At 48.2% G+C, this 15,149-nt stretch overlaps 1 protein-coding gene across 1 annotated transcript in view; it reads right to left on the bottom strand.

Moving 5' to 3' along the window:
* The window catches only part of LOC119436082 (adenylate cyclase type 2), a 650,431-nt gene extending 635,779 nt beyond the window's left edge, over window positions 1-14,652 (bottom strand). Inside the window, exon 1 of the mRNA XM_037702828.2 lies at window positions 14,499-14,652. The gene's annotated coding sequence lies outside the window, so the exon portion shown is untranslated. The remainder of the gene's footprint in view (window positions 1-14,498) is intronic.
* Window positions 14,653-15,149: the final 497 nt, after the last annotated feature.

Consider the following 15,149-nt stretch of genomic DNA (forward strand, 5'->3'; position numbering starts at 1 on the left):
TGCAAGCTTGATGACGCTCGTCTGCTGATTCGTCGCCACCTACTCAAGCAGCATCCAGACCAGCGCGTGGCAAATGGAACTTTCCCGCCCCGTGTTCACGGTCATCGTGCTAGAGCGCAACTCCTGAAGCTAAGGGTTGGCTGTGTGAATGTGTGCGAATGTTTATCAAGGGACGCTATAACGTAAAATTATTCCAAACTGTTTTGATTCCAAACTCCTGACGTCAAATTTACGTAACCACCGACGGAAGCATCGGGCGGTGACCCGCAGCGTTGTCTGAACAACCCAATCAAACACTCTCCTCGTTTATAGGATGTCACCTTTGTTCGCTTTCAAAACCAATAACATTTTCTACACTCAGCAGCTTTTCTTATCTAATTGGCTGACAAGAGGCGAGGAGTACGCTCTAGTGAAGAGGGTTTCGATGGGGCCGAGCCAGCACAGTGAAAATAGATAACCGCATGAAAAGGGTGGTGCCGGCTTCTCCGATTGGTCCGCTTCGCCTTACGTAGCTTGCAGTGGCTGGTCGAAAATCGCGGCGGCGTGCAACGCAAGGATAAGAATGCCGCTAAAACGGATCCTCAGCAAGGAAGAGTTCGCAGAGCGATGTCGTATGCATGCCGAAAGGGCTCGATAACGTTTTACTGCCACGCAAAAAGGTTTATCATGCGCAAATAAATACATGCTCACCGGCAGGTGCGAGTAGCGAGGGCCTGAGCGATCGGCGGGCAGCCATCTTCTATTCCTTTCGGAACAGGGAACTCTGTGGCTATTCAGAAAAAATTTTCAGCCTTGTTCGGCATATTAATGCATTTTTTCGCATACACGTAACTTTGAAGTCGTGAGTTTTCGCGGTTTTGTGACGTCGCGTGACAGACAGGCTAAGTGGGCGTAGCCAGAAAACATTGGACCAATAGCAGAGGGCTAATTGTGAAAACGCGTCAAATCAGGAATGATTATTTTTCTTTTTTGCAGTTTAATCATGCATAATCGGTGCGTACACGTTATATCAAATGGGGACTTATCGCGGATTTCGTGAAGTCGCGTGACAGACAGGCGAAGTCGGGAGTGGCCCGCAAATGTTGACGAATCGTGGAGGCTGATTGCAGAAATTGTAATCAAAACAGTTTGGAATCATTTTACGTTATAGCGCCCCAGGACGTGTGGCCAGTCCATCGTGTACATCTTGCGGTTGCTGCGAGACACTTCAGCACCTGATATTGGAGTGTCAGCTGATATAGGAGCGCAGCGCATGTCACCAGTGAGGGACTATCATCTCCTTGGCCTGCGGTGTACCACACTAGACGAATGTTTGTACCCCAGTGGTGGTGCGTCTCGACGGGATCAGGCTCATCGCGCTCTCCTTACATTTCTAGACGTAACGAACTTAAGGTCACGTTTGTAACCCATAAACTATTTCTGCTATTTAACATTCTTTAGTGGCGTGAACTGCAGTGACGGGCCCTACTGTGTGTGACCTGTACTGTGTGTTCTACTTTATTCTTTGAGATTTATCATCTCACTCTTTCTTTGCTCTTTCCTCCCCTCCTTCTTGACGAAGACGTTCGTGCGTTCAGCTGGTGGTTCCTTTTGATGCTGAAGTTTTTTCTATTTTTTGTGATTAATCGTGCTTCAGCAACACCTAGCGCTGTTTGTACGGGCCTTCAAGACTGCTTCTTTGCTGGGAGGCCCTCCCTGCGAAGCCTGCTATGGAGGAGATGGTGGTGGACCAGTCTAGCGGCAGGGACAGACCTCTCGTCGCAAGGAAGCGCCTCAGCTCCTCAGTGGAAGCAGAAACTGCCAGGTCGGACGACTCGGATGCCTTCATACCTGCTAAGCATCGGCGTTCAAGACGAAAGTCTTCGACATCGTCATCAACCGAAGCAGCCATCATATACAACAGCATCGTGACTACGACAGTAGCTTTCGTACCGGTCGACGTGATGGTAAGCCTGAATGTCATCTCCAAACAGAAATTGCATGATTTTTTCTTCAAACTGGCACCGGGTCTTATTCAAGAGATTCGAGTGAACCCAAGAAAAAATATTATTGCCGTGTACACAACAGATGAGAAGACGGTGCAAACTCTGATTGGCCTGTCTCAACTCTGTGGTGTCAACACGCGGGTTTACGTTTACCACAGGGCGCGGGTGTAATAGCTGGCGTCATATCTGATGTTGACCTAGAACTTCAAGATGACGTCTTAAAAAGTATGATCGTTTGCACGCCACCATGCAAAATCATCAGCGCTGGACGGCTCGGTTCGTCAAAGTGTGTTAAGATTATTTTCGACTGTGCAAAACTGCCTAGTCATATAAAGGGTGGACTAGTGCGATACCCAGTTCGGCCCTTAGTACCAAGACCCTTACAGTGCCGCAAATGTTTAAAACTTGGTCATGTTCAGGGTTTCTGCACAAGTGCTGTGGTTTGTGCCAGATGTGGTCAAAATCACGACGCAAATTCTTGCGACAGTCCGACATCTCGGTGCCCGAACTGTAACGGTGAACATTTGGCAACAGACAAAGAATGTCCCATACTGAAGAAAAAACAAAAGGTTCTGAAAGAGAAAGCTAAGAAGAAGGAATCAGGAGAGAAGCTGAGTAGCCGCAGTGCCCGTCAAGCGGCTACAAATGGCAAAACTGAAGATGTACCCGCACGTACGAAGAATATCAAGGACACCACGCGTCGGCAGGAAAGTGGGAACCGGAATTTCTGTCTCTCTGCGATATCGTGGCCGGCGCTTCCATCGAAAGCGTCCGAACCACTATCTGCCAAGATCACGCCTCCGAAAGCTTCGGAACCAACTCCATCCAAGGCGTCGTCTACAGATAGAACACTGTAAATACGGCGGCTACAGCAGTCTCGGTCAACGACGACGAAAAACTGCTGAAGATGCTTGTCAACGTCGTTAGATCTCTGATTGCCGGTCGTCAGACACCAGCAGCATTAGCCGCAGAGCAACTTCTAGAGGCGCTTGTTCCTGTGCTCGACGGCCTTCACTAGAAACAACATGAATGCTCGTGGAATGCCCATCCCTCTGTGCTGCAAAGGAATGTCACGTCCTTACGACCGCGGCATGCCGATCTAGTCCTTCGGCTCCTCGCAATGAACACCCCACCAGACGTTATAGCGCTTCAAGAAACCAATGTAAGAAAAGAAGAATTTAGACTTCCAGGTTGCGTAGGCATCCACAGTAACGCTCGATGTACAGCGCCGGCATGCGGGTCCTTCCAGTGCACGGACGCCACGCATCTGCGAAATACTTGAAAAGCATCGTTATACGTCCGAGCTGACCTACATTTCGCAGTTATTGACACAAACGATATCTGCGATGCTGAATTTGAATGTACAGCTGTTACTGTGAGTCTCAGAGATACCACGACGACTGTGGCAAGCATATATTATCGACCGACACGATCTTCAGACATCACCTTATTGGAATTCTTAGTCTCTCGGTGTGGCCCATCATTTGTGCTGTGCGGAGACTTCAATGCTCACCATCCTCGCTGGTGTTCTCGTCCACAAGACCAGCGTGGGATAGAGATGAACGAGCTCATTGTTCGACATGATCTACAAACACTCAATGACCACTCACCTACATTTGTGGGCAGAGGGAAGGAACAGTCCACCATCGACCTTGCGATATCAACAAGAGATGTGTATCTGGCCTGGTCATGTGAATCTGGCCCATGGGGCTTAGACCACCTACCAATTTGGTTGATTCCAGAACATACTCCTAGCCGCCAGACTGCCGCCTGCACAGTGACAAACTGGAGCAAGTTCCGTCAGCTGATTTCAGAGGCCCCATCACACGACAAGTTGGTGAGCGAGTGTCTTCAACAAGCTACCGTAAGAAGACGGCGGGGAATAGATAAGCCGAACCCTGATTTAAAGCTCTTGAGGCTACACGCCTGTCGACGCCGCGCTTACAGGAGAGCGCAGCGCTCTAAAAGAAGCTCCGATTAGACGGTATATAACCGCCTAGACGCAGCCATACGGTGGTACATACAAACTTCGTCGAAAGAGCTGGGCAGCACTGTGTAGTTCGCTGCATACGGCAAATGGTTTTCGAAGTGTTTGGCGAATACTCAAGGCTCTCCGCACTCCTGATATCTGCAAGAATCCAACTGCAGCTTTGTGCGTAACGACTGGCCGGACTCCGAAAATTCTCGGGGACGCATTTGCCGACCTTTTCGTACCTCCTATGTCAAGTGACAACGCAAACAATGACCTTAATCCTCTGACAAGTCAGAACATCACAACGTTATGCTATGGTCCAGCCTGCCTGATGGATGAAGCAGACTTTACTCTCGAGGAGCTTCATCACGCACTCAGCCTCTCCAAACGTCGCACTGCGCCTGGTGAAGACTGTGTTACGTACCAGGCGTTACGAAACATCGATGAGGCCTTTCATGAAGATGTCTTGGACGCATATAACGAAGTGAGGCGAACGTCTCTGATCCCCAATGATTGGAAATCATCAGTGGTGATACCAGCCTTAAAGCCTGGTCGCCCTGCAAAACACCTAAAGTCTTACAGGCCAATATCGCTAACTTCTAATGCTATGAAGCTGATGGAACGAATGGTACTGTTTCATCTAGATGGCAGGCTAGAGGAGCTAAATTTCTTTCCTAATGTCATGAGCGGCTTTCGTCGTCACCGTTCAGCTCTCGATAGTATAGCAGACCTCGTATCATCTCTAGAGTCTGCTCGAGAAAACAAGCACTCTGCATACATGATCTTCCTAGACATACAGCAAGCTTTCGATTCGGTTCCCCATAAGGTGATTATTATCGCCCTTATGAATGCGGGAATTTCGGGTCGACTGCTTCATTTCGTGCATAACTTTCTACCTGAGCGCCACATCAAAGTGCGTGTTGAAGGAGCAACAAGCGATTCTCGCCCTGTTAAGTGTGGCGTACCGCAAGACAGCGTCTTGTCGGCGCTTCTCTTCAATAGCGTACTTGCTGGACTTCCAAGCCGATTGCCTAAGGAACCTGACTTTCCAATATGCATAGCAATCTATGCTGATGGCATTGCACTGTGGATCAGCGGTCCTTCGCACCAGGGTCCACATCTTCGCGAAATCTTGCAGAGGGCTCTGAATGCAACTTCAGAGTACTTGGAGGAAGTTGGTCTGCAGATTTCACCAGCTAAGTCAGCCGCAATTGTGTATCATCCAAGGCAACGGGCTCGTCGAAGCATGAGCCGGCTGTACCTCGGAGAGATACCAGTACAATGGGTACAACACCTACGCTACCTGGGCGTAATTATCGATGATCGCCTCTCTTGGCGCCCTGCCATTACCTTTGTGCGGTGCAAATCTCGGTCGCTGCTCAAGTATGTGGCCGCCTTGACTGCTAGGGGCGCTGGCTGCGACCAGACGACAGCACTTCAGGTATACCAATCATTTGTGCTCTCTGGCGTGATGTATGCCTTGCCAGTCTTGAACGTGCAGCCAAATGTGATGTCGCAATTGGAACGGGACCATCGTGGTGCCCTCCAAGTCATGCTTGGCTTACCTCGTGAAGCGCAATCTGTTCCACTACTCACAGAAGCGCACCAGTTGCCCCTGAGCTTGCAAGCAGACCAGAGAGCGCTACACCATATCGAGCGTTTGCACCGAGCATCAGACGGCCAAGCACTGATTAATCAGATGATTCAGCGCCCGTTCTCTCGGATGGGGAAAATGGCGACATTGTTTGTGGACATTACTCGCAGTTCAGGAGACACTACTTCATTCACAACTCCGAAGAAGCGCAACATATGTTCCTTCCCCATTTAGCTGTCCATTCCCGAAATTCAGAAAAAGTCTAGCCAGCCTGTTTCGGCACTATTTCAATAGGCCCAGTCGCACCTATTTGATACATTTGGAGGTTATATTAAAGTGTTCACGGACGCATTTGTACACAGCGACGCCCAAGGCGCTTCTGCAGCTTTCTTCTGCCCTTCGACTGGCATCAGACGGGTGTTCAAAATACTACATCCAACCTCATCAACAACTGCAGAACTGTCCGCGATTGATGTTGCTCTGAAGTACGTACACGAAGAGTTGAAAGCATTGGAGGTCGTCATCCTTACAGACTCCCGTGCTGCCCTCAGCAGACTGAGACAAGATACCAATACCCCAATTTTATGCAGTATTCAAGAAACTTTCAGCAAAATTACTACCTGTGGAGTGTCCCTCATTGCCCAGTGGATACCCTCGCACGTGGGCATCTCTGGAAATGAAGAGGCTGATCGCCTCGCTTCAAGTTGTGCCCACCACGAATGTGACTGCCCTGACATTTCCTGCATGCTTGAAAACGCTCGTCTTCTGATACGCCGACACCTCCTAAAGCAGCACCCAGATCGGCGTGTTGCAGACGGATCGTTCCCTCCCCGTGCTCTTGGTCGAGGCTTGCCCCGTCGTGCTAGAGCATTGCTATATAAGTTAAGGGTTGGGTCTGTGTTGGTGCGGGAACGCCTATACCGACAAGGACGTGTGGACAGCCCGTCGTGTACATTTTGTGGCTCCTGTGAGACACTTGAACATCTAGTTTTAGAGTGTCCCGCATTCGTTACGCAGCGCGCATTGCTAATTAAGGAATATGGACTTATTGGACTGCAATGTGCGACCCTTGACGATTGCCTCTTTCCAAGAGGGTGCGCTTCCCGACGTGACCAGGCCCATCGAGCCCTGCTAACTTTTCTTAAGGACACTGACTTGGCCTCCCGTTTATAGACGTTATTTGTATTTTGTTTTATTCTGTCTGTGTCTCCGTCATTTCTTCATTTCCTCTTTTCTTTCCTCGTGTTTTCATTTCCTCTATTCCCTCCTCCTGAAAGAGGAGGCAGGCGTTGTGCCCCTCTCGGTGGCAGTTGTCAGCTTGCTCCCTCCCTATTTCCTTCGTGTCCTTGTGTTATATGTACACAAACCAAATAATAATAATAATCCTTCCTATCTTCCATTTCTATGTTTCTGTCTCATCCTTTCTGAAGAGTAGGCAGGCGTTGTGCACCTTCCGGTGGCAGTTGCCAGCCTTGCTCCTCGCTTTCCTTTTCCTGCGTATATGTTTTCAAATCAAATAATAATAATAATGGTTCGAATTGGTGACGACGACGGCAATAAAAAGCAATACGCGGCACTAACGCTGTCCCGCGATGTTGAGACCTTGGCGTGATGATGTATGATCACATTTTGGCGACAACGGATGCAGTCTCTCGTGTTGAAATTGCGACATCAGGGTGTATTGGACAATCCACATCCATCTCCATGGCCACCAGTCGCGCTAACACTCTCACGGTTACGTTATATGTAACCCGCAGCAATATATATATATATATATATATATATATATATATATATGTGTACTATTACTTAAATATACAAGATAGAGGACGAAGTAGGAAGCTGTGGGCACGGCTATGACCGGCAGCAAGGCTGTCCTTTCTTTCACTTTTATGTCCTTTTTCTTTCGTTAAATATATTAATCATGCCGCAACTTCAAGCCTAACCTGCATTCTGACTGAATAAAGTTATTAAAACCAGCAAGAGGTGGTGGATGGGCCTAGGCCTCCCACGTGGGGACGTCGAAGTGTTGCCTCTTCGCCGCCTCGCAGGCTTGCTGGGTCGCCCAGAGTTGGTCGTCGAGGTTGGAGCTACGCAGGGCAGCGTGCCATCTCGACGAGATGGTCTTGGGGTTAGTGTCGGGGTATTGTTGTGTACAGTCCCAAAGCATGTGTGTAAGTCTGGCTGGCTGTGTCTTGCAGATATGGCACGTGGGATTGGGGTAAATGTCTGGGGAAATCTTGTTGTAAAGGTGTAACGAGGGGTAAGTGTTGGTTTGTAGCAGGCGGAAAGTTGTAGCCTGCGCTCCGGATAGCTTGCTGTGCGGGCCGGGGAAAGTCCTACGCTCTAAGTAGAAGGATTCCACTGCATCATTGTAGCGTGTCAGGCGATCCCTACTGGTGGGGGCAACCTGCATGCCCCCACCGGATATTGGTGACGAGGGGGATGGGGCTGCCATCCGTGAGGTGAAGCGCGATGTCTTCGTATTGGCGTTTAGCGGTGGAATGTTTCGGACGGCGGCCACGGAGAGTAGGCCTGTAGAGGAGGAGTTCGGACTTCGCAGGAGAGCAGCGAAGCCCCGTGCCTTGGAGATAGGTCTAGACTGTTTCAATGGCGGATTGTAGTGCCGTTTCCATTTGGCCGTCACTGCCTTGATGGGCCCATATGGTGATATCGTCAGCGTAGATGGTGTGGTTGACACCGTCTACTTGCTGCAACTCCTTGGCAAGATCGATCATGACGAGATTAAAGAGCATGGGCGAGATAACGGAGCCCTGGGGGGTTCCCGCGCTGCCCAGAGTCCGGGCGTCGGAGCGGAGATCCCCCACTGAGAGGAAGGCCGTGCGATTAGATAAAAAGTCTCTGACGTAACTATAAGTGCGCGCACGGAGGTTAAGGCGTGAGATGCGGTCGAGAATTGTAGAATGAGCTATGCTGTCAAAGGCCTTTTCGAGGTCGAGCCCGAGTATTGCTTTAGTAGTGCAGATTCTACCTTCAAGTATATGGTGCTTAAGTTGTAGCATGGCGTCTTAGGTCGACAGGTGAGCCCGGAAGCCAATGACTTTCTACTACTTTTTTTTTTCTCTAAGAATGCAGGTTTGCCAGCTTATTCCCAAACCTGGCAAACCTGCATTCTTAGAGAAAAAAAAAGGTAGTAGAAAGGTAGTAACGAGTGCAGTTCCTAGTTTGACCACCCATTACCGCATCTTTACTAGCTGTTTACTACCTTCGGCAATTGATACTTACGAAGTGATGCCTTTACTAAGCAGTTACTAGGTTTCACAGACCAGTTAGTAAAAGGTATACCTCATCTCATCCATGGTCTACTATGGTGTGCAGTGGCGGTCTTAATGCGAAGTTTTAAAAGCTATAGTCTCTATCAATATGCTGGATTAATAGTCAGGTGCTGCATTGGTGGCGCGCACATGTGGAGACTGTACGTTATACAAACACGTATAGATTCATAGCTTATTTATGCAAATACATAGGTGCCCAACAGCACAAAATGTGCTCCACAAGGTTACGGCTTTGTACATATCCACTCACCGGGTCGTTCACAATAGCAAGTGGCGTATAGTACGTATATCGGTTGTTGTATTGTGCGATACGTTGTTCCACTTTGTCCTTTATTCCGTTCTGTAGTTTATTACACGCAACTTGATGTTTCTGTCACGCATGATCGTTACGTGTCATTATTTGATGGTGTTCTAAATATCAGTTAACTGTGTGACAATGCGATACTCAGTTTTTTTGATACGTGCTTATAATACGCTTTTAAAACAGAAGCGACCTAACTATGTCTTCGCAATGGAACTGCCACTTGTAAATAATGCAGGTCGCACTTACTTAATTGGGTAGCAAACGCCACTATACCGGTGCCATTACAATTTGCCTATGGTTCGTAAACTGAGTACCTGTGCTAGTCGTTTAAAGCATACATTCTGGGGTATTACGTGCCAAAACTACTAAATTATTATGAGGCACGCTGTAGTGGGGGACTCCGGATTGTTTTTGACCACCTGGGGTTTTTTGACCTGCATCCAATGCACGGTACACGGGCGCTTTTTTTTTTTTTCATTTCGCCCCCATATAAATGTGGCCACCGCGTCTGGGATTTAATCCTGCGCCCTCGGGCTTAGCAGCACAACGCCATGCTAGTCGAATGGACATCCTCCTATGAGCAGTATATGCAACTACCAGCGCCGTTACCTAGCTGCCCTTACTAGAATCTTAGTCAACTTGGTGATAAGAAGTTACTCACTCATGGTTAGTAACTGAAGTGACCTTTTTACTGACCCTAACTGTCTGTTGGTTACATGTACAAGCGCAAAACTTGTTACATGATGTACAAGAATAAAAGAAAAGATACTTATCGTTACCATTTAAGCAGCAGCCGTATTATTATAAGCCGTAATGAAAGTTTGTACATTCATGCGCTTCTAATTCAGTGCTGTCGAGCACACCGAGGGCCGGAGAGTCCGGACATCTAGGTGCCTACGTTTGCCGAGTGCAGGCTATTACTGTGGCTACCACTTTCCTAGCTGAAGAATGGCTATACACTTTGCCTAACCAACAAGTTCTGGGACTGGACGGTACATTTTCATAGCCGCAGCCTGGATACATAGAGCAACGCGCAAGCCACCGCGCAGTCCTTCATTTTGTTAACGATTGTTCTTTCTTTCTCTTCGTGGTCGGTGTCCTTTTTCGTTTTATGCAGTTCACAGCTTGATGTCACTATAAATGAGATTAGCCCCCCCTCCCCCCCTCACACACCCACACACAGTTTGGTTCGGACGTTATAAAACCGCATCGTAAATGACAAACGATAGCATATGAAAGAAAAAGGTGACTTTTCGTATGTCATCGTAAAGCCGTGCAAGACGGCGGCAGATTTTATTTTTTCGTTATTTTTCAGAACAGTCTTGTTGGGAAAGTTGGAACCCGTACCGGGCGTACATGTCGACTTTGACGTACCGGTCATCGCTCCATTCGATTAAATCCTCTGCACGCGAACAACCAGCGACTCCCCCAATTTCTGTCTCCGTTCCAAGCATTCCGAGCAAATACGTGTGGTGCCATTGCGGTTTTCCCTGCACAAGCTCAGGTGTCAGCCGAAGTCGCTATATAGTCACGATGCCAGGGAGCGCGACTTCCTCTTTCTATTTTCCTCCTATAGGCGAATAATGATGACCGATGAGCGTATGTGGTCTGGCCTCCACGTCGAAGGAACGTCGAGAATGCGCAATGCAAGGCTGACTGTTGTATACACTGCGAATATTTTTTTTCTTTACTACTATGCATGTTCCCAAAGCCCCAGAGCACTGCTGCTGTTACATGCGGCAGGATTTCATGCCGTAATATCGGTACTACAACGCTTAGTGTAACAGGTTGGGGAGTTATCGTGACGATAAGCCCGGCGCACACACGACGAGTACTCGAGGCGGACATGGAAACACGGCGCTGGGTTCGTGTTTCGTATTCGCGTCTTTGGTCTTGTGTGCCGTAATGCTGCCTCTCCAATGCTACATAGAGCAATAACGAACGAGAATTGCTACTTAGTCTGCATAGCATTAATTACAGCTTTGAGCCAGGTATCTTTCATCATGCTCACGGCTATAGCTTAAATCACCTTTTGAAAAGAACACCACCGCTGTAACGGACATAGGCTCAATGCAATTACACTTCCTTCGTTGATCACCGTACGGCCGCCGTTGCATGTAGCCCAGCCAATCCCAAGTGATTTATTTTTTGATATCGTGTGCAGCCTATGAATTGTTAATCCGCCCCTGCGCACGGCTCTCCGAAAAATTTATTGGCGCCGCTCGGCCACGTACAGCCAAATCATCGAACGAACGTCGAAGTGAACGGGTTTGCTCCGGCTGTACTCGATCCAAACCAAACTACAACAATGTTGTTTCGATAACCCAGGTGTGACCGCTAAAGAACCTCAGACTTTTTTTTCTCTCTCTCTCTAACCCTTGCGCAGCACTTCGCAGCACCTGCGTGCGAGCTGACTGGTCGAGGCAGTGTTGCTGCGCGCTCGTATGACGCCTCCATTGGAGTACGCATTCACAAAGCTTCCCTTTCGTAAACGTGCTTCCTCTTTCGACAGCGTTCGGGCAACCGCCACTCATGATAGCGATCGTCGTGACAATAATATGATCACTACGGCGCTTGGCAATCCCAGATGGCAATTACGAGCGAGCTTTTCTCACTACAAGCCCGACGAAATGTTTGGTAAACGTCCTTATGGCCGGTTGACTGCCATTTCTGTCTCAAAAAGGATATGCTGGGGACCTTAAACTACCGGGAAAAAATAACAGTCATGAAGTTACTTATAACGGCTCAGTTTATCGCATTGCTGATTTTAAGATCCTATCTGAAAGATATCGGCACACTTTGAACTCACAAAGTAATTGAGTTATGAAAGCCTGTGCTTTCTAAAATAATTGATCAATCTACTGCTGCTTGCAGTGGACAGTATATTTTCAATACGCAATGTCATTTTTCTAGGCCCACTGCCACAGTAGCACGCCTCTTGCTCGCGCATTCATCCAGTGTTTATCATCTCAATAAGTGTCATCGGCCGCACTTCGAGTTCTCTAAAATTGCACATATATCGTTTTTGTTGTTGTTTTCGTCAACTTGATTGGTCGCGATTCCGTGTTTCGTGCTGAAAATTTCAAATAACTTGAGTGTGAGCACTAAATTTTGTGAGATCGCCACGCTGTCAGAAAGGCTCGCTAATGGAAAATGTGGGCCGCCCACAAATTTCTCGCAAACTGCACGCTATTCGCTAAAGATGTTTCCTTTCGAAAGTTTGTTCGTTTCAGCCATAATGTCCAACATAATATTATTTGCTTATGGTGAATTCTTAGGGTCCATTAAGGGCAATATTTTTCTTCTCCACGCTCATTCAGTCAATGAAATGTAAGATGTTATGTATTGCTTGGTATATTCAAATATCTCCAAATGTATACCAGCGTGAAATACTCTATTGCACCAAATCACCAATACAAATACGCATCTTCATCTCTAGATCAGAACAAAATGTGGCTCCAAGTCGAACATTATAATTCACCATTATTCATAATTCACCATCAAACTTTCGTTCGCACTACACTTCTTTTTGCATCCTTGCCTCATTTTTTTTTCCTATATGAACATTTTCATTCTTTCTTGGGTCACTTGCTTTCGCTTCACCCACCCTTACTTCTTTTTAATGTCTTTAATGATTCTATTTTTGCTGTTATTCAGCTCATACGGTCGCTTGTTCGTGATTTCATTGCAACTTCTGGCACTGCTTTCAAGATTGAAGTATTGACATCCTTTCCTTTAAACATTTGCCAATCTTTCTTTCATTCCTACGTAGTTCTGCCATCGGATTTCGCATGAACATGTGTTATGCGTCTTATTGAAAGCCCCGCAAAGTGCATGAGCTTGAGGTGTCTGGTCCGGCGAAAGTGTCTTGTGTCTGCCAGGGCTCCACCCGCCTTCATCGTAAGAATGTCGATGTTTTGCCTTTCACATCCTGTATTTATGGAGTGAAAGTTCCACAAACATGCTTTGAGTGGTGGTGTTCAGTCTAGGGGCAGCTGTGCACTATGTTTTCACTCATAAGCCATATCTACTTCTGTGCTCACTGTATTAAAACACGTTGGGATGAATGTATATGTATTCTCGACCTGTACACTCCTAACGCGTGTTGTGTTTTTTGTGCCTTCATGCATGCAAATTTTCGTCGAAATGTATAGCTTGCACCGCTGCATGAACTATTTCGTCTACGTGACTCAGCTGTGTCAAGACAATAATGCATACTCCCTTCATAACGCTTATTGTCTTGGCTGTATCCTTCTCTCTGAAATTGACTATACAGCGACAAGACATAGTATTAGTTGCTCTTTGTTGCATTCGTAAACAAGTACAACAAAACAGGCTGTTTGGAACATCAAAAGATATTGCCGGAAAACCGAAAGCTGGCGCCCTTTGGTTAGCGTAGCCATGCAGCTGAAGCGTTTCCTATGTTTGCGAAGCATATGTAATTCGCACACTGCAAAACTGTATGCAGCTTACTACTATGGCATCCATCCGAAAAACATGTAACAGCTTTGTAATCTCTACGCTGGCGACTCTGCATCTCGTCAAAGTGCCAGAGCACGCTTGCAGGATCCTTGTATGCTTACTGGCAGGGTTTAATTATTTAAATGCAAGACCGCAGAAACAATTAGCTCTTTAACAATGCATCAATAAGTTTTTGTTGAGGCGCTTCTGTTATCTATCATTTTGTTTTCCTCCGAATAACGGCGTAATGTGACAAATGAAACACTGTGCTGTCGAACACACACACACACACAAAATAAAAAAAAAACACAAGTTGATTATTGAACATTCTAGGCGCATCCCCGTTTTAGTCATAAACTTTACTTTCGCCCATTTGTAACGTTTCACAAAGTGTAAAAGATTTTGAAGAATCCAGTTTTCGGGCAGAACAAGCCGACTGTCACCGCAGTTTTCCAAGACAACTGTTCATGTTGTGTTGCATTTTGCGTCTCTTAAACAAGCTTTTTACGCGATTATAAAGTCATGCTGAAACCCACGATAACGTTGCACCAGCGCCCTGTTTTCCTGTCATGCCCTGCGAGTGCTGCATTTTTTTTTAACTGACGCGAAAAACATCCGGACAATTCAGCGCGAGACTCGCGTCAACAACTCTGACTCCCCTGCATGCGGCTGTTACGAAAAAAAATTCCTTTTCGTAGAAGCCACATATTCTCGGGGAGCGCCCGGCATGCGCGCAAAAAACGCTTTCCCGCCAAAACAATAGCAATCTTGAGCGCCGGTTGAAAACATATAAGACCCATCGCGCAGCCCCCCCTGCCATCAACTCTCAAACTTTGGGCATTCACTTTGAGAGCCTGACGGCGACAGCCCCGAACGGAAGCCCCACCTGCTCTCTCCTGGGGGTAAGTTGCGAAGCTGTCGGCCCGGCGCGTCGCCTACGCCCGGCGTGCTGTCAGAGAAGGCATGCCCAGGAGCGGAAGGACGGAAGCGGACTCTCTGTATCCGGCGCCGGAGGAACCGCGCGGCGCCGCAGGTTGCTTGCTCACCGCCGGAGGAAGTTCATCAAGTGGCATCCAGCGGCGGCGAGCAGCGGGTCGGGCCCGGCGCCCGACTCCCGAGGTGGCGCCATCTCGGCTGCGCCCGATACAACTGCGGCCTTCGCCGTGCACGCCGCCGCCAAGGGATCATAGCGCGCGCGCTCCCGAAAGCGGCTTCGATTCCACGGCCCGCCGCTGTGGCCTCTTTACGGCATCCGACGCGGGCCTTGGGGCCTCGTGGCGCCAGACAGAGCGGCGCGAAACTTGGGGGAAAAAGAAAAAGGGAGGGGGGGCACGAGAGGCGCGCACAAAATGCCGGCTCGTAATTTTTTGCGACGCTTCTGCAACGCGCCCGACAGGCAGAAGGAGCCCGGCGCGCTGCATGTCGACGAACGGAAGGAGGTGTCGTTGTCATCCCACTGTTACAACGAAGCGCTCACGCCGATTTAGAAGAGGCTTGAATTCACGCGGCGCTGGCAAGAAGCGGGGCCACGGGGCAT

The sequence above is a fragment of the Dermacentor silvarum genome, chromosome 1, assembly GCF_013339745.2.
Source record: "Dermacentor silvarum isolate Dsil-2018 chromosome 1, BIME_Dsil_1.4, whole genome shotgun sequence".
Taxonomy (NCBI): Eukaryota; Metazoa; Arthropoda; class Arachnida; order Ixodida; family Ixodidae; genus Dermacentor; species Dermacentor silvarum.